General features: G+C 47.3%; 1 non-coding gene across 1 annotated transcript; it reads right to left on the reverse strand.

Annotated features, from left to right (window-relative positions):
• Window positions 1-5,783: 5,783 nt before the first annotated feature.
• On the reverse strand, window positions 5,784-5,917 carry LOC119806078. Its single transcript, XR_005284114.1, has one exon. It is a non-coding gene; the product is annotated as a small nucleolar RNA SNORA70 (small nucleolar RNA).
• Between the last annotated feature and the right edge of the window lie 264 nt (window positions 5,918-6,181).

Genomic DNA, 6,181 nt, shown 5'->3' on the forward strand with positions numbered 1-6,181 from the left:
ATAGCATACCACTTTAGGATGTACTATAATTCTTTAACCTGTCCCTGATGGCAGACGCTTAGCTGGCTTCCACTCTTTTCTTACACAAACCAGGCTTTAATGGATAACCTCATGTGTGTGTGTATGATTTTGCTCATGTGCAAATAGAGCGGTAGACCAGGCTTCATGACACCCAAAGAGTCACCAGGGAAGACATTCTTCAAAGGCGATTTATTCCTTCCTTGGACCGTTCTGACTCTTAGAGCGAATGCTGTGTGGAGCAGCCACTGTTTCTGTCCCACTTTCCTTGTGACTGAAGCTGACGATGTAAGTTAGCTAGCCACTTGCCAACATCAAAGCATTGTCGTCAGACTCTGAAACGAAATAGAAAAGCGTGCTTTTCTTCTGGAAGATAAGAATTAGTGTCAATATAAAGTGGCATCGTTCACACAGGGTGAACTAAAGAGCTTTTCTAGTAGTGGGAAAAGTCGTACCTGGCACACTGTGACCCAGCTGTAGAGACACGTCAAGGGGAGGCTCACAGCAGAGGGCTAATTAAGAAATGGGATAACGCGTTTTAGCCCAGTTCTTGGGCAGATTTTAAAATTCTAGGCAATATTTCTCAAGGGTGTTTGTACTTGAGAATGAGCTAGGGAGTCTTTAAAACCTTAATTCCCTAACCCACAACCACAGTTCACCCAATGGGCTATCTAAAAGCAAGCGTCCAGGTATCTGTGTTTCAGACAGCTGTGGAGAGTCCACTGTTCAGGCGAGGCTGAGAAGAGATAATAAGGAAGGCCTCAGAGTGGGAAGCACATCTGTCAGGGTTAGCTGGGGCAACAGAGCCAATGGAATGTGTGCGTACAAATAAAAAGAGATTGAGTTTAAGGAATTAGATACTGCTTAAACTCCATCATGGCAGAGAGGCTACGATACAGGAGAGTGGGACCCGCTGCTCACCTGGGGTCCACATTCAGAAAGCTGAGAGAAACGAGTGCTAGTGCCCAGCTCACCTTTTCATTTTTGTTCAGCCCAGGATGCTACTCGGGGAAGGATGCCACTCACTGACAGTGTTGGCCTTTCTACCTGGACCAATCTAGAGCTGTCCTCACAGACATGTCTAAAAGATTGTCCCTGGGATGATTCGAAAAGCCATCAAGTTGATGAGCAAGACTAACCGTGACACCACTGCAGTTCTGCACTTGAAGTTCTTAGCCCGATAGTCAGACCCAGGCCATAGCGACCACATAGGCGGTCTGAAGATTCACACTGAACCTTGCTGTGACCGTATATGACACTCTGGTTCTCAGAATTCTTGGGTTCTGTGGAGGCCACTCTGAAGCTGTGGAAGGGGCTGTCTACAGAATCTGGGGTTGCAGAGAATCAGGAGGAGACTGAATCGGCTTCGGTTTGCAGTGGGGAGCTGTGGGATGAGTTTGTGGAGTCTGAAAGAGAGACAGTATTTAGGAAAATAGTTTCATTTTTCCAGCTACAAACATTCAGATTGGCCCAGAAGCAGGAGGGCTGCAGTTAAAAATGAGTTAATCTTTTCTTTTTAGGTAAGGCAGATCGTGCCATTAAAACAGAAAGCAGGGTGTGTAGGCTTGTCTCACTTGTGGATTCAAGGAGAAAGGCCAAGCCTGTGGGGTCTCTTGGCTTCTCTGTTAGTGCGGGAGGCATGTGGGCCAAGTTGTCCCAGCATGGAGACATGCAGACACCTTGTGTTAAAGCATGCCACTCTTTTCTCCTCATTTCTGCTACAGGTCTCCTGTTAATCCTGTCAGGAGTGGCAAGGGAAGGCAACCCCTGCAGACTGCAGGTGTGGCATGTGCAAGGAGGACCGACATGCACCCAGGTACTCTGCTTGGGAAAACATCGGCATATTTCCATAACGCTTGACAAATAGTCAATGACATAATCCTACCATGCTGTCTCCAGCTCTCTACCCCTCTTGCGAACTTACAGACGTTCCCAAGATCCGGTAGCTAAAACGCTTATTCCTGGCACAGTAGGTCATTTCAAATGATTCTCTCTGTTGACTTGACTAAGCCTCCGCTGCAAGTTTCAGAATGCAGAAAGATTGGTGGCAAAGGAGTTTTATCACATTTAATAGACTCCAGGGTGGGTTGGGAAAATGATGGACAGCCACCGTCTGCTGCTCCCCATTGTGAGAGGACTGTGGAGGTGACCCGGGTCATCAGCAAAGGGATTCTGCTTCAGACCAGAGTCAGCTACACTGTTTTGAGTGACCCTAAGCCATCGCATAGTGATCTTTGTTCCATCAAGTTAAACAGTCACCGAGGGACAACCTTCCCGGCTCTTCCTCAGGACATCCACCATTTCCCAGCTATTTCTATCCATGCCTAGTGTCTCTCACAGGCTCAAGCTGTATCACTCGACAGTGTGCAAGCTGTGGCGCTCTGCTATGGATTGGCTCCTGAAATCTACCTGAGCTCCAAGAAAGAAGTGCTGGTCTCCCTACAATCATTTAATCCAAAACAGAAGTGTGTCAATGTTCCCTATTTCAACAAGGTATCAGACATCAGGAGATCAGTTAAGTGAGACCCAGATTTGGCATCACCCAGGTTTAGTGTAGATGAGCCCCACTTACCAAAAGGGTGTGTGGTTAGTCCATTGAGCCCTAGAAGGTGATAGCTTACCTCAACACACATAACTTCCAAGTTCCAAAGTCTTGTAGCTAACAACGAAATAAAACCCCTAGCTGTTAATCATTACACAAGCTGTTCTCAGGGGTTCTAGAAAGTTCAATGAACACATTGGAAAAAGAGCAAAAGGCACGTGGAACTTGTGAGTTAAGCACAGATCTATGCTTGAAGGACTTGGTGGTTCTCAGGTTGCATTTGACAGGGTTCTCTAGAAGAACAGACTAATAAAATGCATATGTATTTTACAAAAGGAGATATTTGGGGTTGGTTTATATGACAGGATGGCAGATGGACCAATAGTGACTGCGTGTATGCTGGGCACACAGAGATCACTGCAGCTACTCAACCCAAGAAGCCATCTGCCTCCACAGTTCTAATGCAGTGCTGAAACCCCCAGAAGCTCCCTGGAGAGGTCCTGATATTGAGTTCATGTTGAAAAGTCAGAAGATCTGGAGTCTAAAGTCTATGAACAATGCCAGGTGCTGTGGGCATGTACAGGAAGAGAGGGGACTTGCGCGTGTGCCCACACTGCCTTTCTCTTTCTCCAGCCCATTGGACAGTGCCACCCTTGCTCAGCGTGGATTTCTCCCCTTTGCTCAGCTTCATGGGTTATATTAGTTACTTTTCTTTTTTTTTTTTTTTTTTTTTTTTTTTTGATTTTTCAAGACAGGGTTTCTCTGTGGCTTTGGAGCCTGTCCTGGAACTAGCTCTTGTAGACCAGGCTGGCCTTGAACTCACAGAGATCCACCTGCCTCTGCCTCCTGAGTGCTGGGATTAAAGGCGTGTGCCACCACCGCCCAGCTAGTTACTTTTCTATTGCTGTGATAAGACATCAGGACCAAGGCAACTTACAGAAAGAAGAGTTTATCTAGGGCTTCCAGTATCTGAGAGTTAGAATCCGTGACCATTGGGTCAGGGGCATGGAGCAGGCAGGCACTGGAGCAGTAGCTGGGAGCTTGCATCTTGATGCATGAGCATGAGGTGGGGCGAGGGAGGAAGGAGGGAAAGAGATGGGGAGGGGAATGGCACAAAGCTCAAAGTCAGCCCCCAGTGATACCTCCTCCTGCAAGGTCTTCTCATCCTTCCCAAACCAACTGGGGACCATGCATTCAGACAGAGGAACCTATGGGTGCCATTCTCATTCTGTCACACGTGTCAATCCCCACAAACACTCAGGAAAAATCAAACCACTCTAAACATGTCTGACCCCAAGCCTGAGTTGACAACCAAGGGCAGGCATCGCACGTAGGAAACAGGTTAGTCGGCAAGAAGCCTGGAGGAGGGCCTGTGGGTGCAGTGTTTTTCCACACTCCCAGTTACCTTGCTGTCTGATCTGCAGTGTCCAGCATCAGCGTCAGGCCCCACCTCAGTGTGTTCAATCTCTCCAGTTGTAGCTTTCTGTTGCATGCATATGAAAGGGAAGGTCATCAGTGCAGATGTGGTGACCTTAGACCACTCGGTGTGCTTCTCAAGACTCCCAGCTTCCACACTGCCTTTTTTTCTTCTGGATTTCATCCTTTCCATTTGGGGTAAGTATTAGTTTCCTCAGTGACCCTGTTCAATCAGATACATCATTCCGGGTCATTTTTCTTTCTTCCTTTTAAATCTAACCATTATATTCCTTTGGTGGCACATATATATTAACCTGGAATAATGCAGATACCATCACCATGGCCTCCCCCTAGGACGGCACACACAACATTCGTAAAGGGCTCCATCTTAGGTATCCATGTAAAAAGTAATTAAAACACAAATCAAACCACGAGTTGGGTTAATAAATCAGTCCTCTGATTTGCTTGCCAGTGCCCCAGAATGCCTTTCCATATTCTAAGTAATCTCATTGGTCCTCCATGTTGCTGAGACGTTATCCCTGTGGCAGGAATGTCCCTTGGACATCAGGGAACACGCTGTAAGCATCGCCATTCCCTCAACTCCTGTGTGTGCCTCACTGCAGACATCCAGAGATTCCTCTACCATCCACTTTAACCCCACCTATGGCAATGCTGGACCACTCCCACTTATCGCTGCTGTGCAGAGACAGGGAAAAGCAAACCGTTCTCGCCTCAGAAACAAATCTTCATTTTCATGAATTTCAATTATGAGTCTTTTCAATTCTTCTTTCAATAGGCAAGAATACAAAAGTGTCCTTTCAAAAACTTTCTTTTTGGTACTCATGGAACGCAGTCCTGTATGAACTGAATACTGTCAACACACTCACACAGGTTTGGAGGTTTATAAGGCAGTTAGTTCCCTTTTCAGAGAGGACCACCAGTCTGCCTACTATGGGCAAGAAAGAATTCAATGGCATATATCGGCTTGTGCTAGACCACAAAGAAAACACTCAAGATCTGCTGAGGGCATGCCAAAGGAACAGTAGTGGAAGTTGCAGGGTTGCATAGGTGTCTGCTCAGGCCACCATGACAAAACACGCAGAGTGGACAGGTGAGGCCAAGGGATTTGGTTATTCACAGCCACAGAGGCTGGAGATCCAAGTAAGATGCGGGCAGGGTTGATTGCACCTGTGGCCTCTCTCCTTGGCTTCCTTCTAGAGTCCTCACATGGCCTTTCCTCCATCTGTGCACTGAAGGAGACTGACAGATATTTTGGCTGCCTCTGTTTTTGTTTGTGAGCAGTGGGAATTATTGGTGGGGGTAAGAGTGGGAAACACGGTAGAGTCCCTCAGGAGTTCAAGGCCACCACTTTCCAGGGCACCCCTCTTAGGAGTACGTCTGACATTTACAAACACAGACATCCAAGAATCTCTTCTCAGCCACCTGTCCTTTGTTTGCTTGCTTGTTTTGAGATAGAATCTAATCATTTATTCCAAGCTGATTCCCCACCTCTTCTCTTGCCCCCCCACACCAAGTGCTGAGGTTACTGGTTTGTACCACTACATCCACCTAGTCCTCCTGCCTCCATATACATCCTTAGTGAAACTGCACTTGAAGATGTGAAAACTTGATCCGGGCCCCATGTGGAGCCTCCGGCACTCTCCTTCTTTTATGGCTTGTCACAGGCAGATGTGATGATGGGAACAGAGGCCACTGTACTCTGGAACTTCCCAGGAACACCCCACATTCCTGCCAGAGCTTAGAATAGGGACAGCAGGAGTCAGATATGTGAGCATCCACTAGAAAGGGCTGTCTCCAAGGTCACTAGGGACAACCTGCAGAAGTAGCAGGACGGATAAACCGCTGAGCAGGCTGCCGTTTGCAGCTGTTGCACTTTGGGCTCCTACAAGGAAGGGACCTGGCTGACATAAGGGTCTGCTGTCTCCCTCATCTCATAGCGTATAGATATCTCATAGTTATTAGATAAGGTCCCAGGCATATAAGCACACTTAACCTGAATGACCTCTGAAAATGCATTATCTTCAAATGAGGGTTTCAATATGTGAATACGGGGGCCACAATGCAGCCCATGATAGGCCTTTGTTCTGTGCTGCTGTCCAAGGCCTGCTATGTGAGCAAAAACAGGTCATTAAAGCACTCTGGATGTCACAGTATGGAGAGCAAAGTAGGTGAGGGCTGGCGTAT

This window comes from Arvicola amphibius, chromosome 1, assembly GCF_903992535.2.
Source record: "Arvicola amphibius chromosome 1, mArvAmp1.2, whole genome shotgun sequence".
Classification (NCBI taxonomy): domain Eukaryota; kingdom Metazoa; phylum Chordata; class Mammalia; order Rodentia; family Cricetidae; genus Arvicola; species Arvicola amphibius.